The following is an 18,326-nucleotide window of genomic DNA, read 5'->3' as shown; positions in this document are numbered from 1 at the left end:
TCGATTTCTTCCAGAGAGAGAAATGAAAAAGCTTACGGCACCTGGGATTCCCAGGCGGTCTTCCATCCAAGTACTAACCAGGCCCTACTCTGCTTAGCTTCTGAGATCAGACGAGATCAGGCGGAGCCAGAGAGGTATGGCCGTAAGCAACTGTATGTCCTCTTCCTAATCTTTTAAAATGTGTCAAAGGTTTTGGAGTTTTGATAATGAAAAAGGATTCACTTTCTAATGCCTTCTCAATTTCTTCCAGAGAGAGAAATGAAAAAGCTTACGGCACCTGGGATTCCCAGGCGGTCTTCCATCCAAGTACTAACCAGGCCCTACTCTGCTTAGCTTCTGAGATCAGACGAGATCAGGCGGAGCCAGAGAGGTATGGCCGTAAGCAACTGTATGTCCTCTACCTAATCTTTTAAAATGTGTCAAAGGTTTTGTAGTTTTGACAATTAAATGGAGTCACTTTCTAAGGCCTTCTCTGTGTCTTTTACAGATAGAATTGAAAAAGCTTACGGCACCTGGGATTCCCAGGCGGTCTTCCATCCAAGTACTAACCAGGCCCTACTCTGCTTAGCTTCTGAGATCAGACGAGATCAGGCGGAGCCAGAGAGGTATGGCCGTAAGCAACTGTATGTCCTCTTCCTAATCTTTTAAAACGTGTCAAAGGTTTTGTAGTTTTGACAATGAAATGGAGTCACTTTCTAAGGCCTTCTCTGTGTCTTTTACAGATAGAAATGAAAAAGCTTACGGCACCTGGGATTCCCAGGCGGTCTTCCATCCAAGTACTAACCAGGCCCTACTCTGCTTAGCTTCTGAGATCAGACGAGATCAGGCGGAGCAAGAGAGGTATGGCCGTAAGCAACTGTATGTCCTCTTCCTAATCTTTTAAAATGTGTCAAAGGTTTTGGAGTTTTGATAATGAAAAAGGAGTCACTTTCTAATGCCTTCTCGATTTCTTCCAGAGAGAGAAATGAAAAAGCTTACGGCACCTGGGATTCCCAGGCGGTCTTCCATCCAAGTACTAACCAGGCCCTACTCTGCTTAGCTTCTGAGATCAGACGAGATCAGGCGGAGCCAGAGAGGTATGGCCGTAAGCAACTGTATGTCCTCTTCCTAATCTTTTAAAATGTGTCAAAGGTTTTGGAGTTTTGATAATGAAAAAGGATTCACATTCTAATGCCTTCTCAATTTCTTCCAGAGAGAGAAATGAAAAAGCTTACGGCACCTGGGATTCCCAGGCGGTCTTCCATCCAAGTACTAACCAGGCCCTACTCTGCTTAGCTTCTGAGATCAGACGAGATCAGGCGGAGCCAGAGAGGTATGGCCGTAAGCAACTGTATGTCCTCTACCTAATCTTTTAAAATGTGTCAAAGGTTTTGTAGTTTTGACAATGAAATGGAGTCACTTTCTAAGGCCTTCTCTGTGTCTTTTACAGATAGAAATGAAAAAGCTTACGGCACCTGGGATTCCCAGGCGGTCTTCCATCCAAGTACTAACCAGGCCCTACTCTGCTTAGCTTCTGAGATCAGACAAGATCAGGCGGAGCCAGAGAGGTATGGCCGTAAGCAACTGTATGTCCTCTTCCTAATCTTTTAAAATGTGTCAAAGGTTTTGGAGTTTTGATAATGAAAAAGGATTCACTTTCTAATGCCTTCTCAATTTCTTCCTGAGAGAGAAATGAAAAAGCTTACGGCACCTGGGATTCCCAGGCGGTCTTCCATCCAAGTACTAACCAGGCCCTACTCTGCTTAGCTTCTGAGATCAGACGAGATCAGGCGGAGCCAGAGAGGTATGGCCGTAAGCAACTGTATGTCCTCTTCCTAATCTTTTAAAATGTGTCAAAGGTTTTGGAGTTTTGATAATGAAAAAGGATTCACTTTCTAATGCCTTCTCAATTTCTTCCTGAGAGAGAAATGAAAAAGCTTACGGCACCTGGGATTCCCAGGCGGTCTTCCATCCAAGTACTAACCAGGCCCTACTCTGCTTAGCTTCTGAGATCAGACGAGATCAGGCGGAGCCAGAGAGGTATGGCCGTAAGCAACTGTATGTCCTCTACCTAATCTTTTAAAATGTGTCAAAGGTTTTGTAGTTTTGACAATTAAATGGAGTCACTTTCTAAGGCCTTCTCTGTGTCTTTTACAGATAGAATTGAAAAAGCTTACGGCACCTGGGATTCCCAGGCGGTCTTCCATCCAAGTACTAACCAGGCCCTACTCTGCTTAGCTTCTGAGATCAGACGAGATCAGGCGGAGCCAGAGAGGTATGGCCGTAAGCAACTGTATGTCCTCTTCCTAATATTTTAAAATGTGTCAAAGGTTTTGTAGTTTTGACAATGAAATGGAGTCACTTTCTAAGGCCTTCTCTGTGTCTTTTACAGATAGAAATGAAAAAGCTTACGGCACCTGGGATTCCCAGGCGGTCTTCCATCCAAGTACTAACCAGGCCCTACTCTGCTTAGCTTCTGAGATCAGACGAGATCAGGCGGAGCCAGAGAGGTATGGCCGTAAGCAACTGTATGTCCTCTTCCTAATCTTTTAAAATGTGTCAAAGGTTTTGGAGTTTTGATAATGAAAAAGGATTCACTTTCTAATGCCTTCTCAATTTCTTCCTGAGAGAGAAATGAAAAAGCTTACGGCACCTGGGATTCCCAGGCGGTCTTCCATCCAAGTACTAACCAGGCCCTACTCTGCTTAGCTTCTGAGATCAGACGAGATCAGGCGGAGCCAGAGAGGTATGGCCGTAAGCAACTGTATGTCCTCTACCTAATCTTTTAAAATGTGTCAAAGGTTTTGTAGTTTTGACAATTAAATGGAGTCACTTTCTAAGGCCTTCTCTGTGTCTTTTACAGATAGAATTGAAAAAGCTTACGGCACCTGGGATTCCCAGGCGGTCTTCCATCCAAGTACTAACCAGGCCCTACTCTGCTTAGCTTCTGAGATCAGACGAGATCAGGCGGAGGCAGAGAGGTATGGCCGTAAGCAACTGTATGTCCTCTACCTAATCTTTTAAAATGTGTCAAAGGTTTTGTAGTTTTGACAATTAAATGGAGTCACTTTCTAAGGCCTTCTCTGTGTCTTTTACAGATAGAATTGAAAAAGCTTACGGCACCTGGGATTCCCAGGCGGTCTTCCATCCAAGTACTAACCAGGCCCTACTCTGCTTAGCTTCTGAGATCAGACGAGATCAGGCGGAGCCAGAGAGGTATGGCCGTAAGCAACTGTATGTCCTCTTCCTAATCTTTTAAAATGTGTCAAAGGTTTTGGAGTTTTGATAATGAAAAAGGAGTCACTTTCTAATGCCTTCTCGATTTCTTCCAGAGAGAGAAATGAAAAAGCTTACGGCACCTGGGATTCCCAGGCGGTCTTCCATCCAAGTACTAACCAGGCCCTACTCTGCTTAGCTTCTGAGATCAGACGAGATCAGGCGGAGCCAGAGAGGTATGGCCGTAAGCAACTGTATGTCCTCTTCCTAATCTTTTAAAATGTGTCAAAGGTTTTGGAGTTTTGATAATGAAAAAGGATTCACTTTCTAATGCCTTCTCAATTTCTTCCAGAGAGAGAAATGAAAAAGCTTACGGCACCTGGGATTCCCAGGCGGTCTTCCATCCAAGTACTAACCAGGCCCTACTCTGCTTAGCTTCTGAGATCAGACGAGATCAGGCGGAGCCAGAGAGGTATGGCCGTAAGCAACTGTATGTCCTCTTCCTAATATTTTAAAATGTGTCAAAGGTTTTGTAGTTTTGACAATGAAATGGAGTCACTTTCTAAGGCCTTCTCTGTGTCTTTTACAGATAGAAATGAAAAAGCTTACGGCACCTGGGATTCCCAGGCGGTCTTCCATCCAAGTACTAACCAGGCCCTACTCTGCTTAGCTTCTGAGATCAGACGAGATCAGGCGGAGCCAGAGAGGTATGGCCGTAAGCAACTGTATGTCCTCTTCCTAATATTTTAAAATGTGTCAAAGGTTTTGTAGTTTTGACAATGAAATGGAGTCACTTTCTAAGGCCTTCTCTGTGTCTTTTACAGATAGAAATGAAAAAGCTTACGGCACCTGGGATTCCCAGGCGGTCTTCCATCCAAGTACTAACCAGGCCCTACTCTGCTTAGCTTCTGAGATCAGACGAGATCAGGCGGAGCCAGAGAGGTATGGCCGTAAGCAACTGCATGTCCTCTACCTAATCTTTTAAAATGTGTCAAAGGTTTTGTAGTTTTGACAATTAAATGGAGTCACTTTCTAAGGCCTTCTCTGTGTCTTTTACAAATAGAATTGAAAAAGCTTACGGCACCTGGGATTCCCAGGCGGTCTTCCATCCAAGTACTAACCAGGCCCTACTCTGCTTAGCTTCTGAGATCAGACGAGATCAGGCGGAGCCAGAGAGGTATGGCCGTAAGCAACTGTATGTCCTCTTCCTAATCTTTTAAAATGTGTCAAAGGTTTTGGAGTTTTGATAATGAAAAAGGAGTCACTTTCTAATGCCTTCTCGATTTCTTCCAGAGAGAGAAATGAAAAAGCTTACGGCACCTGGGATTCCCAGGCGGTCTTCCATCCAAGTACTAACCAGGCCCTACTCTGCTTAGCTTCTGAGATCAGACGAGATCAGGCGGAGCCAGAGAGGTATGGCCGTAAGCAACTGTATGTCCTCTTCCTAATCTTTTAAAATGTGTCAAAGGTTTTGGAGTTTTAAAAATGAAAAAGGAGTCACTTTCTAATGCCTTCTCGATTTCTTCCAGAGAGAGAAATGAAAAAGCTTACGGCACCTGGGATTCCCAGGCGGTCTTCCATCCAAGTACTAACCAGGCCCTACTCTGCTTAGCTTCTGAGATCAGACGAGATCAGGCGGAGCCAGAGAGGTATGGCCGTAAGCAACTGTATGTCCTCTTTCTAATCTTTTAAAATGTGTCAAAGGTTTTGGAGTTTTGATAATGAAAAAGGATTCACTTTCTAATGCCTTCTCAATTTCTTCCAGAGAGAGAAATGAAAAAGCTTACGGCACCTGGGATTCCCAGGCGGTCTTCCATCCAAGTACTAACCAGGCCCTACTCTGCTTAGCTTCTGAGATCAGACGAGATCAGGCGGAGCCAGAGAGGTATGGCCGTAAGCAACTGTATGTCCTCTACCTAATCTTTTAAAATGTGTCAAAGGTTTTGTAGTTTTGACAATTAAATGGAGTCACTTTCTAAGGCCTTCTCTGTGTCTTTTACAGATAGAATTGAAAAAGCTTACGGCACCTGGGATTCCCAGGCGGTCTTCCATCCAAGTACTAACCAGGCCCTACTCTGCTTAGCTTCTGAGATCAGACGAGATCAGGCGGAGCCAGAGAGGTATGGCCGTAAGCAACTGTATGTCCTCTTCCTAATCTTTTAAAACTTGTCAAAGGTTTTGGAGTTTTGATAATGAAAAAGGATTCACTTTCTAATGCCTTCTCAATTTCTTCCAGAGAGAGAAATGAAAAAGCTTACGGCACCTGGGATTCCCAGGCGGTCTTCCATCCAAGTACTAACCAGGCCCTACTCTGCTTAGCTTCTGAGATCAGACGAGATCAGGCGGAGCCAGAGAGGTATGGCCGTAAGCAACTGCATGTCCTCTACCTAATCTTTTAAAATGTGTCAAAGGTTTTGTAGTTTTGACAATTAAATGGAGTCACTTTCTAAGGCCTTCTCTGTGTCTTTTACAAATAGAATTGAAAAAGCTTACGGCACCTGGGATTCCCAGGCGGTCTTCCATCCAAGTACTAACCAGGCCCTACTCTGCTTAGCTTCTGAGATCAGACGAGATCAGGCGGAGCCAGAGAGGTATGGCCGTAAGCAACTGTATGTCCTCTTCCTAATCTTTTAAAATGTGTCAAAGGTTTTGGAGTTTTGATAATGAAAAAGGAGTCACTTTCTAATGCCTTCTCGATTTCTTCCAGAGAGAGAAATGAAAAAGCTTACGGCACCTGGGATTCCCAGGCGGTCTTCCATCCAAGTACTAACCAGGCCCTACTCTGCTTAGCTTCTGAGATCAGACGAGATCAGGCGGAGCCAGAGAGGTATGGCCGTAAGCAACTGTATGTCCTCTTTCTAATCTTTTAAAATGTGTCAAAGGTTTTGGAGTTTTGATAATGAAAAAGGATTCACTTTCTAATGCCTTCTCAATTTCTTCCAGAGAGAGAAATGAAAAAGCTTACGGCACCTGGGATTCCCAGGCGGTCTTCCATCCAAGTACTAACCAGGCCCTACTCTGCTTAGCTTCTGAGATCAGACGAGATCAGGCGGAGCCAGAGAGGTATGGCCGTAAGCAACTGTATGTCCTCTTCCTAATCTTTTAAAACTTGTCAAAGGTTTTGTAGTTTTGACAATGAAATGGAGTCACTTTCTAAGGCCTTCTCTGTGTCTTTTACAGATAGAAATGAAAAAGCTTACGGCACCTGGGATTCCCAGGCGGTCTTCCATCCAAGTACTAACCAGGCCCTACTCTGCTTAGCTTCTGAGATCAGACGAGATCAGGCGGAGCCAGAGAGGTATGGCCGTAAGCAACTGTATGTCCTCTTCCTAATCTTTTAAAATGTGTCAAAGGTTTTGGAGTTTTGATAATGAAAAAGGATTCACTTTCTAATGCCTTCTCAATTTCTTCCAGAGAGAGAAATGAAAAAGCTTACGGCACCTGGGATTCCCAGGCGGTCTTCCATCCAAGTACTAACCAGGCCCTACTCTGCTTAGCTTCTGAGATCAGACGAGATCAGGCGGAGCCAGAGAGGTATGGCCGTAAGCAACTGTATGTCCTCTACCTAATCTTTTAAAATGTGTCAAAGGTTTTGTAGTTTTGACAATTAAATGGAGTCACTTTCTAAGGCCTTCTCTGTGTCTTTTACAGATAGAAATGAAAAAGCTTACGGCACCTGGGATTCCCAGGCGGTCTTCCATCCAAGTACTAACCAGGCCCTACTCTGCTTAGCTTCTGAGATCAGACGAGATCAGGCGGAGCAAGAGAGGTATGGCCGTAAGCAACTGTATGTCCTCTTCCTAATCTTTTAAAATGTGTCAAAGGTTTTGGAGTTTTGATAATGAAAAAGGAGTCACTTTCTAATGCCTTCTCGATTTCTTCCAGAGAGAGAAATGAAAAAGCTTACGGCACCTGGGATTCCCAGGCGGTCTTCCATCCAAGTACTAACCAGGCCCTACTCTGCTTAGCTTCTGAGATCAGACGAGATCAGGCGGAGCCAGAGAGGTATGGCCGTAAGCAACTGTATGTCCTCTTCCTAATCTTTTAAAATGTGTCAAAGGTTTTGGAGTTTTGATAATGAAAAAGGATTCACATTCTAATGCCTTCTCAATTTCTTCCAGAGAGAGAAATGAAAAAGCTTACGGCACCTGGGATTCCCAGGCGGTCTTCCATCCAAGTACTAACCAGGCCCTACTCTGCTTAGCTTCTGAGATCAGACGAGATCAGGCGGAGCCAGAGAGGTATGGCCGTAAGCAACTGTATGTCCTCTACCTAATCTTTTAAAATGTGTCAAAGGTTTTGTAGTTTTGACAATGAAATGGAGTCACTTTCTAAGGCCTTCTCTGTGTCTTTTACAGATAGAAATGAAAAAGCTTACGGCACCTGGGATTCCCAGGCGGTCTTCCATCCAAGTACTAACCAGGCCCTACTCTGCTTAGCTTCTGAGATCAGACAAGATCAGGCGGAGCCAGAGAGGTATGGCCGTAAGCAACTGTATGTCCTCTTCCTAATCTTTTAAAATGTGTCAAAGGTTTTGGAGTTTTGATAATGAAAAAGGATTCACTTTCTAATGCCTTCTCAATTTCTTCCTGAGAGAGAAATGAAAAAGCTTACGGCACCTGGGATTCCCAGGCGGTCTTCCATCCAAGTACTAACCAGGCCCTACTCTGCTTAGCTTCTGAGATCAGACGAGATCAGGCGGAGCCAGAGAGGTATGGCCGTAAGCAACTGTATGTCCTCTACCTAATCTTTTAAAATGTGTCAAAGGTTTTGTAGTTTTGACAATTAAATGGAGTCACTTTCTAAGGCCTTCTCTGTGTCTTTTACAGATAGAATTGAAAAAGCTTACGGCACCTGGGATTCCCAGGCGGTCTTCCATCCAAGTACTAACCAGGCCCTACTCTGCTTAGCTTCTGAGATCAGACGAGATCAGGCGGAGCCAGAGAGGTATGGCCGTAAGCAACTGTATGTCCTCTTCCTAATCTTTTAAAATGTGTCAAAGGTTTTGGAGTTTTGATAATGAAAAAGGAGTCACTTTCTAATGCCTTCTCGATTTCTTCCAGAGAGAGAAATGAAAAAGCTTACGGCACCTGGGATTCCCAGGCGGTCTTCCATCCAAGTACTAACCAGGCCCTACTCTGCTTAGCTTCTGAGATCAGACGAGATCAGGCGGAGCCAGAGAGGTATGGCCGTAAGCAACTGTATGTCCTCTTCCTAATCTTTTAAAATGTGTCAAAGGTTTTGGAGTTTTGATAATGAAAAAGGATTCACTTTCTAATGCCTTCTCAATTTCTTCCAGAGAGAGAAATGAAAAAGCTTACGGCACCTGGGATTCCCAGGCGGTCTTCCATCCAAGTACTAACCAGGCCCTACTCTGCTTAGCTTCTGAGATCAGACGAGATCAGGCGGAGCCAGAGAGGTATGGCCGTAAGCAACTGTATGTCCTCTTCCTAATATTTTAAAATGTGTCAAAGGTTTTGTAGTTTTGACAATGAAATGGAGTCACTTTCTAAGGCCTTCTCTGTGTCTTTTACAGATAGAAATGAAAAAGCTTACGGCACCTGGGATTCCCAGGCGGTCTTCCATCCAAGTACTAACCAGGCCCTACTCTGCTTAGCTTCTGAGATCAGACGAGATCAGGCGGAGCCAGAGAGGTATGGCCGTAAGCAACTGTATGTCCTCTTCCTAATATTTTAAAATGTGTCAAAGGTTTTGGAGTTTTGATAATGAAAAAGGATTCACTTTCTAATGCCTTCTCAATTTCTTCCAGAGAGAGAAATGAAAAAGCTTACGGCACCTGGGATTCCCAGGCGGTCTTCCATCCAAGTACTAACCAGGCCCTACTCTGCTTAGCTTCTGAGATCAGACGAGATCAGGCGGAGCCAGAGAGGTATGGCCGTAAGCAACTGTATGTCCTCTTCCTAATATTTTAAAATGTGTCAAAGGTTTTGTAGTTTTGACAATGAAATGGAGTCACTTTCTAAGGCCTTCTCTGTGTCTTTTACAGATAGAAATGAAAAAGCTTACGGCACCTGGGATTCCCAGGCGGTCTTCCATCCAAGTACTAACCAGGCCCTACTCTGCTTAGCTTCTGAGATCAGACGAGATCAGGCGGAGCCAGAGAGGTATGGCCGTAAGCAACTGTATGTCCTCTTCCTAATCTTTTAAAATGTGTCAAAGGTTTTGGAGTTTTGATAATGAAAAAGGAGTCACTTTCTAATGCCTTCTCGATTTCTTCCAGAGAGAGAAATGAAAAAGCTTACGGCACCTGGGATTCCCAGGCGGTCTTCCATCCAAGTACTAACCAGGCCCTACTCTGCTTAGCTTCTGAGATCAGACGAGATCAGGCGGAGCCAGAGAGGTATGGCCGTAAGCAACTGTATGTCCTCTTCCTAATCTTTTAAAATGTGTCAAAGGTTTTGGAGTTTTGATAATGAAAAAGGATTCACTTTCTAATGCCTTCTCAATTTCTTCCAGAGAGAGAAATGAAAAAGCTTACGGCACCTGGGATTCCCAGGCGGTCTTCCATCCAAGTACTAACCAGGCCCTACTCTGCTTAGCTTCTGAGATCAGACGAGATCAGGCGGAGCCAGAGAGGTATGGCCGTAAGCAACTGCATGTCCTCTACCTAATCTTTTAAAATGTGTCAAAGGTTTTGTAGTTTTGACAATTAAATGGAGTCACTTTCTAAGGCCTTCTCTGTGTCTTTTACAGATAGAAATGAAAAAGCTTACGGCACCTGGGATTCCCAGGCGGTCTTCCATCCAAGTACTAACCAGGCCCTACTCTGCTTAGCTTCTGAGATCAGACGAGATCAGGCGGAGCCAGAGAGGTATGGCCGTAAGCAACTGTATGTCCTCTTCCTAATATTTTAAAATGTGTCAAAGGTTTTGTAGTTTTGACAATGAAATGGAGTCACTTTCTAAGGCCTTCTCTGTGTCTTTTACAGATAGAAATGAAAAAGCTTACGGCACCTGGGATTCCCAGGCGGTCTTCCATCCAAGTACTAACCAGGCCCTACTCTGCTTAGCTTCTGAGATCAGACGAGATCAGGCGGAGCCAGAGAGGTATGGCCGTAAGCAACTGTATGTCCTCTTCCTAATCTTTTAAAATGTGTCAAAGGTTTTGGAGTTTTGATAATGAAAAAGGAGTCACTTTCTAATGCCTTCTCGATTTCTTCCAGAGAGAGAAATGAAAAAGCTTACGGCACCTGGGATTCCCAGGCGGTCTTCCATCCAAGTACTAACCAGGCCCTACTCTGCTTAGCTTCTGAGATCAGACGAGATCAGGCGGAGCCAGAGAGGTATGGCCGTAAGCAACTGTATGTCCTCTTCCTAATCTTTTAAAATGTGTCAAAGGTGTTGGAGTTTTGATAATGAAAAAGGATTCACTTTCTAATGCCTTCTCAATTTCTTCCAGAGAGAGAAATGAAAAAGCTTACGGCACCTGGGATTCCCAGGCGGTCTTCCATCCAAGTACTAACCAGGCCCTACTCTGCTTAGCTTCTGAGATCAGACGAGATCAGGCGGAGCCAGAGAGGTATGGCCGTAAGCAACTGCATGTCCTCTACCTAATCTTTTAAAATGTGTCAAAGGTTTTGTAGTTTTGACAATTAAATGGAGTCACTTTCTAAGGCCTTCTCTGTGTCTTTTACAGATAGAAATGAAAAAGCTTACGGCACCTGGGATTCCCAGGCGGTCTTCCATCCAAGTACTAACCAGGCCCTACTCTGCTTAGCTTCTGAGATCAGACGAGATCAGGCGGAGCCAGAGAGGTATGGCCGTAAGCAACTGTATGTCCTCTTCCTAATCTTTTAAAATGTGTCAAAGGTTTTGGAGTTTTGATAATGAAAAAGGAGTCACTTTCTAATGCCTTCTCGATTTCTTCCAGAGAGAGAAATGAAAAAGCTTACGGCACCTGGGATTCCCAGGCGGTCTTCCATCCAAGTACTAACCAGGCCCTACTCTGCTTAGCTTCTGAGATCAGACGAGATCAGGCGGAGCCAGAGAGGTATGGCCGTAAGCAACTGTATGTCCTCTTCCTAATATTTTAAAATGTGTCAAAGGTTTTGTAGTTTTGACAATGAAATGGAGTCACTTTCTAAGGCCTTCTCTGTGTCTTTTACAGATAGAAATGAAAAAGCTTACGGCACCTGGGATTCCCAGGCGGTCTTCCATCCAAGTACTAACCAGGCCCTACTCTGCTTAGCTTCTGAGATCAGACGAGATCAGGCGGAGCCAGAGAGGTATGGCCGTAAGCAACTGTATGTCCTCTTCCTAATATTTTAAAATGTGTCAAAGGTTTTGGAGTTTTGATAATGAAAAAGGATTCACTTTCTAATGCCTTCTCGATTTCTTCCAGAGAGAGAAATGAAAAAGCTTACGGCACCTGGGATTCCCAGGCGGTCTTCCATCCAAGTACTAACCAGGCCCTACTCTGCTTAGCTTCTGAGATCAGACGAGATCAGGCGGAGCCAGAGAGGTATGGCCGTAAGCAACTGTATGTCCTCTACCTAATCTTTTAAAATGTGTCAAAGGTTTTGTAGTTTTGACAATTAAATGGAGTCACTTTCTAAGGCCTTCTCTGTGTCTTTTACAGATAGAATTGAAAAAGCTTACGGCACCTGGGATTCCCAGGCGGTCTTCCATCCAAGTACTAACCAGGCCCTACTCTGCTTAGCTTCTGAGATCAGACGAGATCAGGCGGAGCCAGAGAGGTATGGCCGTAAGCAACTGTATGTCCTCTTCCTAATCTTTTAAAATGTGTCAAAGGTTTTGGAGTTTTGATAATGAAAAAGGAGTCACTTTCTAATGCCTTCTCGATTTCTTCCAGAGAGAGAAATGAAAAAGCTTACGGCACCTGGGATTCCCAGGCGGTCTTCCATCCAAGTACTAACCAGGCCCTACTCTGCTTAGCTTCTGAGATCAGACGAGATCAGGCGGAGCCAGAGAGGTATGGCCGTAAGCAACTGTATGTCCTCTTCCCAATATTTTAAAATGTGTCAAAGGTTTTGGAGTTTTGATAATGAAAAAGGATTCACTTTCTAATGCCTTCTCAATTTCTTCCAGAGAGAGAAATGAAAAAGCTTACGGCACCTGGGATTCCCAGGCGGTCTTCCATCCAAGTACTAACCAGGCCCTACTCTGCTTAGCTTCTGAGATCAGACGAGATCAGGCGGAGCCAGAGAGGTATGGCCGTAAGCAACTGCATGTCCTCTACCTAATCTTTTAAAATGTGTCAAAGGTTTTGTAGTTTTGACAATTAAATGGAGTCACTTTCTAAGGCCTTCTCTGTGTCTTTTACAAATAGAATTGAAAAAGCTTACGGCACCTGGGATTCCCAGGCGGTCTTCCATCCAAGTACTAACCAGGCCCTACTCTGCTTAGCTTCTGAGATCAGACGAGATCAGGCGGAGCCAGAGAGGTATGGCCGTAAGCAACTGTATGTCCTCTTCCTAATATTTTAAAATGTGTCAAAGGTTTTGGAGTTTTGATAATGAAAAAGGAGTCACTTTCTAATGCCTTCTCAATTTCTTCCAGAGAGAGAAATGAAAAAGCTTACGGCACCTGGGATTCCCAGGCGGTCTTCCATCCAAGTACTAACCAGGCCCTACTCTGCTTAGCTTCTGAGATCAGACGAGATCAGGCGGAGCCAGAGAGGTATGGCCGTAAGCAACTGTATGTCCTCTTCCTAATCTTTTAAAATGTGTCAAAGGTTTTGGAGTTTTAAAAATGAAAAAGGAGTCACTTTCTAATGCCTTCTCGATTTCTTCCAGAGAGAGAAATGAAAAAGCTTACGGCACCTGGGATTCCCAGGCGGTCTTCCATCCAAGTACTAACCAGGCCCTACTCTGCTTAGCTTCTGAGATCAGACGAGATCAGGCGGAGCCAGAGAGGTATGGCCGTAAGCAACTGTATGTCCTCTTTCTAATCTTTTAAAATGTGTCAAAGGTTTTGGAGTTTTGATAATGAAAAAGGATTCACTTTCTAATGCCTTCTCAATTTCTTCCAGAGAGAGAAATGAAAAAGCTTACGGCACCTGGGATTCCCAGGCGGTCTTCCATCCAAGTACTAACCAGGCCCTACTCTGCTTAGCTTCTGAGATCAGACGAGATCAGGCGGAGCCAGAGAGGTATGGCCGTAAGCAACTGTATGTCCTCTACCTAATCTTTTAAAATGTGTCAAAGGTTTTGTAGTTTTGACAATTAAATGGAGTCACTTTCTAAGGCCTTCTCTGTGTCTTTTACAGATAGAATTGAAAAAGCTTACGGCACCTGGGATTCCCAGGCGGTCTTCCATCCAAGTACTAACCAGGCCCTACTCTGCTTAGCTTCTGAGATCAGACGAGATCAGGCGGAGCCAGAGAGGTATGGCCGTAAGCAACTGTATGTCCTCTTCCCAATATTTTAAAATGTGTCAAAGGTTTTGGAGTTTTGATAATGAAAAAGGAGTCACTTTCTAATGCCTTCTCGATTTCTTCCAGAGAGAGAAATGAAAAAGCTTACGGCACCTGGGATTCCCAGGCGGTCTTCCATCCAAGTACTAACCAGGCCCTACTCTGCTTAGCTTCTGAGATCTGACGAGATCAGGCGGAGCCAGAGAGGTATGGCCGTAAGCAACTGTATGTCCTCTTCCTAATCTTTTAAAATGTGTCAAAGGTTTTGTAGTTTTGACAATGAAATGGAGTCACTTTCTAAGGCCTTCTCTGTGTCTTTTACAGATCGAAATGAAAAAGCTTACAGCACCTGGGATTCCCAGGCGGTCTTCCATCCAAGTACTAACCAGGCCCTACTCTGCTTAGCTTCTGAGATCAGACGAGATCAGGCGGAGCCAGAGAGGTATGGCCGTAAGCAACTGTATGTCCTCTACCTAATCTTTTAAAATGTGTCAAAGGTTTTGGAGTTTTGATAATGAAAAAGGAGTCACTTTCTAAGGCCTTCTCTGTGTCTTTTACAGATCGAAATGAAAAAGCTTACAGCACCTGGGATTCGCAGGCGGTCTTCCATCCAAATACTAACCAGGCCCTACTCTGCTTAGCTTCTGAGATCAGACGAGATCAGGCCGAGCCAGAGAGGTATGGCCGTAAGCAACTGTATGTCCTCTTCCTAATCTTTTAAAATGTGTCAAAGGTTTTGGAGTTTAGATAATGAAAAAGGAGTCACTTTCTAATGCCTTCTCGATTTCTTCCAGAGAGAGAAATGAAAAAGCTTACGGCACCTGGGATTCCCAGGCGGTCTTCCATCCAAGTACTAACCAGGCCCTACTCTGCTTAGCTTCTGAGATCTGACGAGATCAGGCGGAGCCAGAGAGGTATGGCCGTAAGCAACTGTATGTCCTCTTCCTAATCTTTTAAAATGTGTCAAAGGTTTTGTAGTTTTGACAATGAAATGGAGTCACTTTCTAAGGCCTTCTCTGTGTCTTTTACAGATCGAAATGAAAAAGCTTACAGCACCTGGGATTCCCAGGCGGTCTTCCATCCAAGTACTAACCAGGCCCTACTCTGCTTAGCTTCTGAGATCAGACGAGATCAGGCGGAGCCAGAGAGGTATGGCCATAAGCAACTGTATGTCCTCTTCCTAATCTTTTAAAATGTGTCAAAGGTTTTGGAGTTTTGATAATGAAAAAGGAGTCACTTTCTAATGCCTTCTCGATTTCTTCCAGAGAGAGAAATGAAAAAGCTTACGGCACCTGGGATTCCCAGGCGGTCTTCCATCCAAGTACTAACCAGGCCCTACTCTGCTTAGCTTCTGAGATCAGACGAGATCAGGCGGAGCAAGAGAGGTATGGCCGTAAGCAACTGTATGTCCTCTTCCTAATCTTTTAAAATGTGTCAAAGGTTTTGTAGTTTTGACAATGAAATGGAGTCACTTTCTAAGGCCTTCTCTGTGTCTTTTACAGATCGAAATGAAAAAGCTTACAGCACCTGGGATTCCCAGGCGGTCTTCCATCCAAGTACTAACCAGGCCCTACTCTGCTTAGCTTCTGAGATCAGACGAGATCAGGCGGAGCCAGAGAGGTATGGCCGTAAGCAACTGTATGTCCTCTTCCTAATCTTTTAAAATGTGTCAAAGGTTTTGTAGTTTTGACAATGAAATGGAGTCACTTTCTAAGGCCTTCTCTGTGTCTTTTACAGATCGAAATGAAAAAGCTTACAGCACCTGGGATTCCCAGGCGGTCTTCCATCCAAGTACTAACCAGGCCCTACTCTGCTTAGCTTCTGAGATCAGACGAGATCAGGCGGAGCCAGAGAGGTATGGCCGTAAGCAACTGTATGTCCTCTACCTAATCTTTTAAAATGTGTCAAAGGTTTTGGAGTTTTGATAATGAAAAAGGAGTCACTTTCTAAGGCCTTCTCTGTGTCTTTTACAGATCGAAATGAAAAAGCTTACAGCACCTGGGATTCGCAGGCGGTCTTCCATCCAAGTACTAACCAGGCCCTACTCTGCTTAGCTTCTGAGATCAGACGAGATCAGGCCGAGCCAGAGAGGTATGGCCGTAAGCAACTGTATGTCCTCTTCCTAATCTTTTAAAATGTGTCAAAGGTTTTGGAGTTTTGATAATGAAAAAGGAGTCACTTTCTAATGCCTTCTCGATTTCTTCCAGAGAGAGAAATGAAAAAGCTTACGGCACCTGGGATTCCCAGGCGGTCTTCCATCCAAGTACTAACCAGGCCCTACTCTGCTTAGCTTCTGAGATCAGACGAGATCAGGCGGAGCCAGAGAGGTATGGCCGTAAGCAACTGTATGTCCTCTTCCTAATCTTTTAAAATGTGTCAAAGGTTTTGGAGTTTTGATAATGAAAAAGGAGTCACTTTCTAATGCCTTCTCGATTTCTTCCAGAGAGAGAAATGAAAAAGCTTACGGCACCTGGGATTCCCAGGCGGTCTTCCATCCAAGTACTAACCAGGCCCTACTCTGCTTAGCTTCTGAGATCAGACGAGATCAGGCGGAGCAAGAGAGGTATGGCCGTAAGCAACTGTATGTCCTCTTCCTAATCTTTTAAAATGTGTCAAAGGTTTTGTAGTTTTGACAATGAAATGGAGTCACTTTCTAAGGCCTTCTCTGTGTCTTTTACAGATCGAAATGAAAAAGCTTACAGCACCTGGGATTCCCAGGCGGTCTTCCATCCAAGTACTAACCAGGCCCTACTCTGCTTAGCTTCTGAGATCAGACGAGATCAGGCGGAGCCAGAGAGGTATGGCCGTAAGCAACTGTATGTCCTCTTCCTAATCTTTTAAAATGTGTCAAAGGTTTTGGAGTTTTGATAATGAAAAAGGAGTCACTTTCTAATGCCTTCTCGATTTCTTCCAGAGAGAGAAATGAAAAAGCTTACGGCACCTGGGATTCCCAGGCGGTCTTCCATCCAAGTACTAACCAGGCCCTACTCTGCTTAGCTTCTGAGATCTGACGAGATCAGGCGGAGCCAGAGAGGTATGGCCGTAAGCAACCGTATGTCCTCTTCCTAATCTTTTAAAATGTGTCAAAGGTTTTGTAGTTTTGACAATGAAATGGAGTCACTTTCTAAGGCCTTCTCTGTGTCTTTTACAGATCGAAATGAAAAAGCTTACAGCACCTGGGATTCCCAGGCGGTCTTCCATCCAAGTACTAACCAGGCCCTACTCTGCTTAGCTTCTGAGATCAGACGAGATCAGGCGGAGCCAGAGAGGTATGGCCGTAAGCAACTGTATGTCCTCTACCTAATCTTTTAAAATGTGTCAAAGGTTTTGGAGTTTTGATAATGAAAAAGGAGTCACTTTCTAAGGCCTTCTCTGTGTCTTTTACAGATCGAAATGAAAAAGCTTACAGCACCTGGGATTCGCAGGCGGTCTTCCATCCAAGTACTAACCAGGCCCTACTCTGCTTAGCTTCTGAGATCAGACGAGATCAGGCCGAGCCAGAGAGGTATGGCCGTAAGCAACTGTATGTCCTCTTCCTAATCTTTTAAAATGTGTCAAAGGTTTTGGAGTTTTGATAATGAAAAAGGAGTCACTTTCTAATGCCTTCTCGATTTCTTCCAGAGAGAGAAATGAAAAAGCTTACGGCACCTGGGATTCCCAGGCGGTCTTCCATCCAAGTACTAACCAGGCCCTACTCTGCTTAGCTTCTGAGATCAGACGAGATCAGGCGGAGCCAGAGAGGTATGGCCGTAAGCAACTGTATGTCCTCTACCTAATCTTTTAAAATGTGTCAAAGGTTTTGTAGTTTTGACAATGAAATGGAGTCACTTTCTAAGGCCTTCTCTGTGTCTTTTACAGATAGAAATGAAAAAGCTTACGGCACCTGGGATTCCCAGGCGGTCTTCCATCCAAGTACTAACCAGGCCCTACTCTGCTTAGCTTCTGAGATCTGACGAGATCAGGCGGAGCCAGAGAGGTATGGCCGTAAGCAACTGTATGTCCTCTTCCTAATATTTTAAAATGTGTCAAAGGTTTTGGAGTTTAGATAATGAAAAAGGAGTCACTTTCTAATGCCTTCTCGATTTCTTCCAGAGAGAGAAATGAAAAAGCTTACGGCACCTGGGATTCCCAGGCGGTCTTCCATCCAAGTACTAACCAGGCCCTACTCTGCTTAGCTTCTGAGATCTGACGAGATCAGGCGGAGCCAGAGAGGTATGGCCGTAAGCAACTGTATGTCCTCTTCCTAATCTTTTAAAATGTGTCAAAGGTTTTGTAGTTTTGACAATGAAATGGAGTCACTTTCTAAGGCCTTCTCTGTGTCTTTTACAGATCGAAATGAAAAAGCTTACAGCACCTGGGATTCCCAGGCTGTCTTCCATCCAAGTACTAACCAGGCCCTACTCTGCTTAGCTTCTGAGATCAGACGAGATCAGGCGGAGCCAGAGAGGTATGGCCGTAAGCAACTGTATGTCCTCTTCCTAATCTTTTAAAATGTGTCAAAGGTTTTGGAGTTTTGATAATGAAAAAGGAGTCACTTTCTAAGGCCTTCTCGATTTCTTCCAGAGAGAGAAATGAAAAAGCTTACGGCACCTGGGATTCCCAGGCGGTCTTCCATCCAAGTACTAACCAGGCCCTACTCTGCTTAGCTTCTGAGATCAGACGAGATCAGGCGGAGCCAGAGAGGTATGGCCGTAAGCAACTGTATGTCCTCTACCTAATCTTTTAAAATGTGTCAA

The 18,326-nt window shown here is 44.4% G+C and overlaps 77 non-coding genes and 1 pseudogene across 77 annotated transcripts; all 78 read right to left on the bottom strand.

Moving 5' to 3' along the window:
- Window positions 1–29: 29 nt before the first annotated feature.
- LOC144401911 (5S ribosomal RNA) lies at window positions 30–148 on the bottom strand. The gene has a single exon (XR_013463846.1). It is a non-coding gene; the product is annotated as a 5S ribosomal RNA (ribosomal RNA).
- A 117-nt stretch (window positions 149–265) lies between these two features.
- On the bottom strand, window positions 266–384 carry LOC144401909 (5S ribosomal RNA). Its single transcript, XR_013463844.1, has one exon. It is a non-coding gene; the product is annotated as a 5S ribosomal RNA (ribosomal RNA).
- Window positions 385–500: 116 nt separating this feature from the next.
- Window positions 501–619, bottom strand: LOC144401908 (5S ribosomal RNA). The gene has a single exon (XR_013463843.1). It is a non-coding gene; the product is annotated as a 5S ribosomal RNA (ribosomal RNA).
- Window positions 620–735: 116 nt separating this feature from the next.
- On the bottom strand, window positions 736–854 carry LOC144397286 (5S ribosomal RNA). The gene has a single exon (XR_013459431.1). It is a non-coding gene; the product is annotated as a 5S ribosomal RNA (ribosomal RNA).
- A 117-nt stretch (window positions 855–971) lies between these two features.
- Window positions 972–1,090, bottom strand: LOC144401907 (5S ribosomal RNA). Its single transcript, XR_013463842.1, has one exon. It is a non-coding gene; the product is annotated as a 5S ribosomal RNA (ribosomal RNA).
- A 117-nt stretch (window positions 1,091–1,207) lies between these two features.
- Window positions 1,208–1,326, bottom strand: LOC144401906 (5S ribosomal RNA). The gene has a single exon (XR_013463841.1). It is a non-coding gene; the product is annotated as a 5S ribosomal RNA (ribosomal RNA).
- Window positions 1,327–1,442: 116 nt separating this feature from the next.
- LOC144398511 (5S ribosomal RNA) lies at window positions 1,443–1,561 on the bottom strand. The gene has a single exon (XR_013460658.1). It is a non-coding gene; the product is annotated as a 5S ribosomal RNA (ribosomal RNA).
- Window positions 1,562–1,678: 117 nt separating this feature from the next.
- On the bottom strand, window positions 1,679–1,797 carry LOC144401905 (5S ribosomal RNA). The gene has a single exon (XR_013463840.1). It is a non-coding gene; the product is annotated as a 5S ribosomal RNA (ribosomal RNA).
- A 117-nt stretch (window positions 1,798–1,914) lies between these two features.
- On the bottom strand, window positions 1,915–2,033 carry LOC144401903 (5S ribosomal RNA). The gene has a single exon (XR_013463838.1). It is a non-coding gene; the product is annotated as a 5S ribosomal RNA (ribosomal RNA).
- Window positions 2,034–2,149: 116 nt separating this feature from the next.
- LOC144401902 (5S ribosomal RNA) lies at window positions 2,150–2,268 on the bottom strand. Its single transcript, XR_013463837.1, has one exon. It is a non-coding gene; the product is annotated as a 5S ribosomal RNA (ribosomal RNA).
- A 116-nt stretch (window positions 2,269–2,384) lies between these two features.
- Window positions 2,385–2,503, bottom strand: LOC144401901 (5S ribosomal RNA). Its single transcript, XR_013463836.1, has one exon. It is a non-coding gene; the product is annotated as a 5S ribosomal RNA (ribosomal RNA).
- A 117-nt stretch (window positions 2,504–2,620) lies between these two features.
- LOC144401900 (5S ribosomal RNA) lies at window positions 2,621–2,739 on the bottom strand. The gene has a single exon (XR_013463835.1). It is a non-coding gene; the product is annotated as a 5S ribosomal RNA (ribosomal RNA).
- A 116-nt stretch (window positions 2,740–2,855) lies between these two features.
- LOC144397011 (5S ribosomal RNA) lies at window positions 2,856–2,974 on the bottom strand. The gene has a single exon (XR_013459157.1). It is a non-coding gene; the product is annotated as a 5S ribosomal RNA (ribosomal RNA).
- A 116-nt stretch (window positions 2,975–3,090) lies between these two features.
- Window positions 3,091–3,209, bottom strand: LOC144401899 (5S ribosomal RNA). Its single transcript, XR_013463834.1, has one exon. It is a non-coding gene; the product is annotated as a 5S ribosomal RNA (ribosomal RNA).
- A 117-nt stretch (window positions 3,210–3,326) lies between these two features.
- LOC144401898 (5S ribosomal RNA) lies at window positions 3,327–3,445 on the bottom strand. Its single transcript, XR_013463833.1, has one exon. It is a non-coding gene; the product is annotated as a 5S ribosomal RNA (ribosomal RNA).
- A 117-nt stretch (window positions 3,446–3,562) lies between these two features.
- On the bottom strand, window positions 3,563–3,681 carry LOC144401897 (5S ribosomal RNA). The gene has a single exon (XR_013463832.1). It is a non-coding gene; the product is annotated as a 5S ribosomal RNA (ribosomal RNA).
- A 116-nt stretch (window positions 3,682–3,797) lies between these two features.
- Window positions 3,798–3,916, bottom strand: LOC144401896 (5S ribosomal RNA). The gene has a single exon (XR_013463831.1). It is a non-coding gene; the product is annotated as a 5S ribosomal RNA (ribosomal RNA).
- A 116-nt stretch (window positions 3,917–4,032) lies between these two features.
- Window positions 4,033–4,151, bottom strand: LOC144401895 (5S ribosomal RNA). Its single transcript, XR_013463830.1, has one exon. It is a non-coding gene; the product is annotated as a 5S ribosomal RNA (ribosomal RNA).
- Window positions 4,152–4,267: 116 nt separating this feature from the next.
- Window positions 4,268–4,386, bottom strand: LOC144401894 (5S ribosomal RNA). Its single transcript, XR_013463829.1, has one exon. It is a non-coding gene; the product is annotated as a 5S ribosomal RNA (ribosomal RNA).
- A 117-nt stretch (window positions 4,387–4,503) lies between these two features.
- On the bottom strand, window positions 4,504–4,622 carry LOC144401892 (5S ribosomal RNA). The gene has a single exon (XR_013463827.1). It is a non-coding gene; the product is annotated as a 5S ribosomal RNA (ribosomal RNA).
- A 117-nt stretch (window positions 4,623–4,739) lies between these two features.
- On the bottom strand, window positions 4,740–4,858 carry LOC144401891 (5S ribosomal RNA). Its single transcript, XR_013463826.1, has one exon. It is a non-coding gene; the product is annotated as a 5S ribosomal RNA (ribosomal RNA).
- Window positions 4,859–4,975: 117 nt separating this feature from the next.
- Window positions 4,976–5,094, bottom strand: LOC144401890 (5S ribosomal RNA). Its single transcript, XR_013463825.1, has one exon. It is a non-coding gene; the product is annotated as a 5S ribosomal RNA (ribosomal RNA).
- Window positions 5,095–5,210: 116 nt separating this feature from the next.
- Window positions 5,211–5,329, bottom strand: LOC144401889 (5S ribosomal RNA). The gene has a single exon (XR_013463823.1). It is a non-coding gene; the product is annotated as a 5S ribosomal RNA (ribosomal RNA).
- Window positions 5,330–5,446: 117 nt separating this feature from the next.
- Window positions 5,447–5,565, bottom strand: LOC144401888 (5S ribosomal RNA). The gene has a single exon (XR_013463822.1). It is a non-coding gene; the product is annotated as a 5S ribosomal RNA (ribosomal RNA).
- Window positions 5,566–5,681: 116 nt separating this feature from the next.
- LOC144401887 (5S ribosomal RNA) lies at window positions 5,682–5,800 on the bottom strand. The gene has a single exon (XR_013463821.1). It is a non-coding gene; the product is annotated as a 5S ribosomal RNA (ribosomal RNA).
- Window positions 5,801–5,917: 117 nt separating this feature from the next.
- Window positions 5,918–6,036, bottom strand: LOC144401886 (5S ribosomal RNA). Its single transcript, XR_013463820.1, has one exon. It is a non-coding gene; the product is annotated as a 5S ribosomal RNA (ribosomal RNA).
- Window positions 6,037–6,153: 117 nt separating this feature from the next.
- LOC144401885 (5S ribosomal RNA) lies at window positions 6,154–6,272 on the bottom strand. Its single transcript, XR_013463819.1, has one exon. It is a non-coding gene; the product is annotated as a 5S ribosomal RNA (ribosomal RNA).
- A 116-nt stretch (window positions 6,273–6,388) lies between these two features.
- On the bottom strand, window positions 6,389–6,507 carry LOC144401883 (5S ribosomal RNA). The gene has a single exon (XR_013463818.1). It is a non-coding gene; the product is annotated as a 5S ribosomal RNA (ribosomal RNA).
- A 117-nt stretch (window positions 6,508–6,624) lies between these two features.
- LOC144401882 (5S ribosomal RNA) lies at window positions 6,625–6,743 on the bottom strand. Its single transcript, XR_013463817.1, has one exon. It is a non-coding gene; the product is annotated as a 5S ribosomal RNA (ribosomal RNA).
- Window positions 6,744–6,859: 116 nt separating this feature from the next.
- LOC144397285 (5S ribosomal RNA) lies at window positions 6,860–6,978 on the bottom strand. Its single transcript, XR_013459430.1, has one exon. It is a non-coding gene; the product is annotated as a 5S ribosomal RNA (ribosomal RNA).
- Window positions 6,979–7,095: 117 nt separating this feature from the next.
- Window positions 7,096–7,214, bottom strand: LOC144401880 (5S ribosomal RNA). The gene has a single exon (XR_013463815.1). It is a non-coding gene; the product is annotated as a 5S ribosomal RNA (ribosomal RNA).
- A 117-nt stretch (window positions 7,215–7,331) lies between these two features.
- Window positions 7,332–7,450, bottom strand: LOC144401879 (5S ribosomal RNA). Its single transcript, XR_013463814.1, has one exon. It is a non-coding gene; the product is annotated as a 5S ribosomal RNA (ribosomal RNA).
- A 116-nt stretch (window positions 7,451–7,566) lies between these two features.
- On the bottom strand, window positions 7,567–7,685 carry LOC144398510 (5S ribosomal RNA). The gene has a single exon (XR_013460657.1). It is a non-coding gene; the product is annotated as a 5S ribosomal RNA (ribosomal RNA).
- Window positions 7,686–7,802: 117 nt separating this feature from the next.
- LOC144401878 (5S ribosomal RNA) lies at window positions 7,803–7,921 on the bottom strand. The gene has a single exon (XR_013463813.1). It is a non-coding gene; the product is annotated as a 5S ribosomal RNA (ribosomal RNA).
- A 116-nt stretch (window positions 7,922–8,037) lies between these two features.
- Window positions 8,038–8,156, bottom strand: LOC144401877 (5S ribosomal RNA). Its single transcript, XR_013463812.1, has one exon. It is a non-coding gene; the product is annotated as a 5S ribosomal RNA (ribosomal RNA).
- Window positions 8,157–8,273: 117 nt separating this feature from the next.
- On the bottom strand, window positions 8,274–8,392 carry LOC144401876 (5S ribosomal RNA). The gene has a single exon (XR_013463811.1). It is a non-coding gene; the product is annotated as a 5S ribosomal RNA (ribosomal RNA).
- A 117-nt stretch (window positions 8,393–8,509) lies between these two features.
- On the bottom strand, window positions 8,510–8,628 carry LOC144401875 (5S ribosomal RNA). The gene has a single exon (XR_013463810.1). It is a non-coding gene; the product is annotated as a 5S ribosomal RNA (ribosomal RNA).
- A 116-nt stretch (window positions 8,629–8,744) lies between these two features.
- On the bottom strand, window positions 8,745–8,863 carry LOC144401874 (5S ribosomal RNA). The gene has a single exon (XR_013463809.1). It is a non-coding gene; the product is annotated as a 5S ribosomal RNA (ribosomal RNA).
- A 117-nt stretch (window positions 8,864–8,980) lies between these two features.
- LOC144401873 (5S ribosomal RNA) lies at window positions 8,981–9,099 on the bottom strand. The gene has a single exon (XR_013463808.1). It is a non-coding gene; the product is annotated as a 5S ribosomal RNA (ribosomal RNA).
- A 116-nt stretch (window positions 9,100–9,215) lies between these two features.
- Window positions 9,216–9,334, bottom strand: LOC144401872 (5S ribosomal RNA). The gene has a single exon (XR_013463807.1). It is a non-coding gene; the product is annotated as a 5S ribosomal RNA (ribosomal RNA).
- Window positions 9,335–9,451: 117 nt separating this feature from the next.
- On the bottom strand, window positions 9,452–9,570 carry LOC144401871 (5S ribosomal RNA). Its single transcript, XR_013463806.1, has one exon. It is a non-coding gene; the product is annotated as a 5S ribosomal RNA (ribosomal RNA).
- A 117-nt stretch (window positions 9,571–9,687) lies between these two features.
- Window positions 9,688–9,806, bottom strand: LOC144401869 (5S ribosomal RNA). Its single transcript, XR_013463804.1, has one exon. It is a non-coding gene; the product is annotated as a 5S ribosomal RNA (ribosomal RNA).
- A 116-nt stretch (window positions 9,807–9,922) lies between these two features.
- Window positions 9,923–10,041, bottom strand: LOC144401868 (5S ribosomal RNA). The gene has a single exon (XR_013463803.1). It is a non-coding gene; the product is annotated as a 5S ribosomal RNA (ribosomal RNA).
- A 116-nt stretch (window positions 10,042–10,157) lies between these two features.
- LOC144401867 (5S ribosomal RNA) lies at window positions 10,158–10,276 on the bottom strand. Its single transcript, XR_013463802.1, has one exon. It is a non-coding gene; the product is annotated as a 5S ribosomal RNA (ribosomal RNA).
- Window positions 10,277–10,393: 117 nt separating this feature from the next.
- LOC144401866 (5S ribosomal RNA) lies at window positions 10,394–10,512 on the bottom strand. The gene has a single exon (XR_013463801.1). It is a non-coding gene; the product is annotated as a 5S ribosomal RNA (ribosomal RNA).
- A 117-nt stretch (window positions 10,513–10,629) lies between these two features.
- LOC144401865 (5S ribosomal RNA) lies at window positions 10,630–10,748 on the bottom strand. Its single transcript, XR_013463800.1, has one exon. It is a non-coding gene; the product is annotated as a 5S ribosomal RNA (ribosomal RNA).
- A 116-nt stretch (window positions 10,749–10,864) lies between these two features.
- On the bottom strand, window positions 10,865–10,983 carry LOC144401864 (5S ribosomal RNA). The gene has a single exon (XR_013463799.1). It is a non-coding gene; the product is annotated as a 5S ribosomal RNA (ribosomal RNA).
- A 117-nt stretch (window positions 10,984–11,100) lies between these two features.
- LOC144401863 (5S ribosomal RNA) lies at window positions 11,101–11,219 on the bottom strand. The gene has a single exon (XR_013463798.1). It is a non-coding gene; the product is annotated as a 5S ribosomal RNA (ribosomal RNA).
- A 116-nt stretch (window positions 11,220–11,335) lies between these two features.
- LOC144401862 (5S ribosomal RNA) lies at window positions 11,336–11,454 on the bottom strand. The gene has a single exon (XR_013463797.1). It is a non-coding gene; the product is annotated as a 5S ribosomal RNA (ribosomal RNA).
- Window positions 11,455–11,571: 117 nt separating this feature from the next.
- On the bottom strand, window positions 11,572–11,690 carry LOC144401861 (5S ribosomal RNA). Its single transcript, XR_013463796.1, has one exon. It is a non-coding gene; the product is annotated as a 5S ribosomal RNA (ribosomal RNA).
- Window positions 11,691–11,806: 116 nt separating this feature from the next.
- LOC144401860 (5S ribosomal RNA) lies at window positions 11,807–11,925 on the bottom strand. The gene has a single exon (XR_013463795.1). It is a non-coding gene; the product is annotated as a 5S ribosomal RNA (ribosomal RNA).
- A 117-nt stretch (window positions 11,926–12,042) lies between these two features.
- Window positions 12,043–12,161, bottom strand: LOC144401858 (5S ribosomal RNA). The gene has a single exon (XR_013463793.1). It is a non-coding gene; the product is annotated as a 5S ribosomal RNA (ribosomal RNA).
- A 117-nt stretch (window positions 12,162–12,278) lies between these two features.
- Window positions 12,279–12,397, bottom strand: LOC144401857 (5S ribosomal RNA). Its single transcript, XR_013463792.1, has one exon. It is a non-coding gene; the product is annotated as a 5S ribosomal RNA (ribosomal RNA).
- A 116-nt stretch (window positions 12,398–12,513) lies between these two features.
- On the bottom strand, window positions 12,514–12,632 carry LOC144401856 (5S ribosomal RNA). The gene has a single exon (XR_013463791.1). It is a non-coding gene; the product is annotated as a 5S ribosomal RNA (ribosomal RNA).
- A 117-nt stretch (window positions 12,633–12,749) lies between these two features.
- On the bottom strand, window positions 12,750–12,868 carry LOC144401855 (5S ribosomal RNA). The gene has a single exon (XR_013463790.1). It is a non-coding gene; the product is annotated as a 5S ribosomal RNA (ribosomal RNA).
- A 117-nt stretch (window positions 12,869–12,985) lies between these two features.
- Window positions 12,986–13,104, bottom strand: LOC144401854 (5S ribosomal RNA). Its single transcript, XR_013463789.1, has one exon. It is a non-coding gene; the product is annotated as a 5S ribosomal RNA (ribosomal RNA).
- Window positions 13,105–13,221: 117 nt separating this feature from the next.
- On the bottom strand, window positions 13,222–13,340 carry LOC144401853 (5S ribosomal RNA). Its single transcript, XR_013463788.1, has one exon. It is a non-coding gene; the product is annotated as a 5S ribosomal RNA (ribosomal RNA).
- Window positions 13,341–13,456: 116 nt separating this feature from the next.
- On the bottom strand, window positions 13,457–13,575 carry LOC144401852 (5S ribosomal RNA). Its single transcript, XR_013463787.1, has one exon. It is a non-coding gene; the product is annotated as a 5S ribosomal RNA (ribosomal RNA).
- A 117-nt stretch (window positions 13,576–13,692) lies between these two features.
- LOC144399204 (5S ribosomal RNA) lies at window positions 13,693–13,811 on the bottom strand. The gene has a single exon (XR_013461349.1). It is a non-coding gene; the product is annotated as a 5S ribosomal RNA (ribosomal RNA).
- A 116-nt stretch (window positions 13,812–13,927) lies between these two features.
- LOC144396555 (5S ribosomal RNA) lies at window positions 13,928–14,046 on the bottom strand. The gene has a single exon (XR_013458701.1). It is a non-coding gene; the product is annotated as a 5S ribosomal RNA (ribosomal RNA).
- Window positions 14,047–14,163: 117 nt separating this feature from the next.
- On the bottom strand, window positions 14,164–14,282 carry LOC144399782 (5S ribosomal RNA; annotated as a pseudogene).
- Window positions 14,283–14,399: 117 nt separating this feature from the next.
- Window positions 14,400–14,518, bottom strand: LOC144399193 (5S ribosomal RNA). Its single transcript, XR_013461338.1, has one exon. It is a non-coding gene; the product is annotated as a 5S ribosomal RNA (ribosomal RNA).
- Window positions 14,519–14,634: 116 nt separating this feature from the next.
- Window positions 14,635–14,753, bottom strand: LOC144397497 (5S ribosomal RNA). Its single transcript, XR_013459643.1, has one exon. It is a non-coding gene; the product is annotated as a 5S ribosomal RNA (ribosomal RNA).
- A 117-nt stretch (window positions 14,754–14,870) lies between these two features.
- Window positions 14,871–14,989, bottom strand: LOC144397284 (5S ribosomal RNA). Its single transcript, XR_013459429.1, has one exon. It is a non-coding gene; the product is annotated as a 5S ribosomal RNA (ribosomal RNA).
- A 116-nt stretch (window positions 14,990–15,105) lies between these two features.
- On the bottom strand, window positions 15,106–15,224 carry LOC144396554 (5S ribosomal RNA). The gene has a single exon (XR_013458700.1). It is a non-coding gene; the product is annotated as a 5S ribosomal RNA (ribosomal RNA).
- A 116-nt stretch (window positions 15,225–15,340) lies between these two features.
- Window positions 15,341–15,459, bottom strand: LOC144396552 (5S ribosomal RNA). The gene has a single exon (XR_013458698.1). It is a non-coding gene; the product is annotated as a 5S ribosomal RNA (ribosomal RNA).
- A 117-nt stretch (window positions 15,460–15,576) lies between these two features.
- LOC144399724 (5S ribosomal RNA) lies at window positions 15,577–15,695 on the bottom strand. Its single transcript, XR_013461870.1, has one exon. It is a non-coding gene; the product is annotated as a 5S ribosomal RNA (ribosomal RNA).
- Window positions 15,696–15,812: 117 nt separating this feature from the next.
- LOC144401851 (5S ribosomal RNA) lies at window positions 15,813–15,931 on the bottom strand. The gene has a single exon (XR_013463786.1). It is a non-coding gene; the product is annotated as a 5S ribosomal RNA (ribosomal RNA).
- A 117-nt stretch (window positions 15,932–16,048) lies between these two features.
- Window positions 16,049–16,167, bottom strand: LOC144397283 (5S ribosomal RNA). The gene has a single exon (XR_013459428.1). It is a non-coding gene; the product is annotated as a 5S ribosomal RNA (ribosomal RNA).
- Window positions 16,168–16,283: 116 nt separating this feature from the next.
- On the bottom strand, window positions 16,284–16,402 carry LOC144396551 (5S ribosomal RNA). Its single transcript, XR_013458697.1, has one exon. It is a non-coding gene; the product is annotated as a 5S ribosomal RNA (ribosomal RNA).
- Window positions 16,403–16,519: 117 nt separating this feature from the next.
- On the bottom strand, window positions 16,520–16,638 carry LOC144399182 (5S ribosomal RNA). The gene has a single exon (XR_013461327.1). It is a non-coding gene; the product is annotated as a 5S ribosomal RNA (ribosomal RNA).
- Window positions 16,639–16,754: 116 nt separating this feature from the next.
- Window positions 16,755–16,873, bottom strand: LOC144396550 (5S ribosomal RNA). The gene has a single exon (XR_013458696.1). It is a non-coding gene; the product is annotated as a 5S ribosomal RNA (ribosomal RNA).
- Window positions 16,874–16,990: 117 nt separating this feature from the next.
- Window positions 16,991–17,109, bottom strand: LOC144399723 (5S ribosomal RNA). The gene has a single exon (XR_013461869.1). It is a non-coding gene; the product is annotated as a 5S ribosomal RNA (ribosomal RNA).
- Window positions 17,110–17,226: 117 nt separating this feature from the next.
- LOC144401850 (5S ribosomal RNA) lies at window positions 17,227–17,345 on the bottom strand. The gene has a single exon (XR_013463785.1). It is a non-coding gene; the product is annotated as a 5S ribosomal RNA (ribosomal RNA).
- A 116-nt stretch (window positions 17,346–17,461) lies between these two features.
- LOC144399171 (5S ribosomal RNA) lies at window positions 17,462–17,580 on the bottom strand. Its single transcript, XR_013461316.1, has one exon. It is a non-coding gene; the product is annotated as a 5S ribosomal RNA (ribosomal RNA).
- Window positions 17,581–17,697: 117 nt separating this feature from the next.
- LOC144399159 (5S ribosomal RNA) lies at window positions 17,698–17,816 on the bottom strand. Its single transcript, XR_013461304.1, has one exon. It is a non-coding gene; the product is annotated as a 5S ribosomal RNA (ribosomal RNA).
- A 116-nt stretch (window positions 17,817–17,932) lies between these two features.
- On the bottom strand, window positions 17,933–18,051 carry LOC144399491 (5S ribosomal RNA). The gene has a single exon (XR_013461637.1). It is a non-coding gene; the product is annotated as a 5S ribosomal RNA (ribosomal RNA).
- Window positions 18,052–18,168: 117 nt separating this feature from the next.
- Window positions 18,169–18,287, bottom strand: LOC144401849 (5S ribosomal RNA). The gene has a single exon (XR_013463784.1). It is a non-coding gene; the product is annotated as a 5S ribosomal RNA (ribosomal RNA).
- Window positions 18,288–18,326: the final 39 nt, after the last annotated feature.

The sequence above is a fragment of the Gasterosteus aculeatus genome, chromosome 2 (genome assembly GCF_964276395.1).
Source record: "Gasterosteus aculeatus chromosome 2, fGasAcu3.hap1.1, whole genome shotgun sequence".
NCBI lineage: Eukaryota > Metazoa > Chordata > Actinopteri > Perciformes > Gasterosteidae > Gasterosteus > Gasterosteus aculeatus.
Note: the sequence above shows the minus strand (reverse complement) of the source record. Positions and strands in the feature narration are given on the sequence as shown.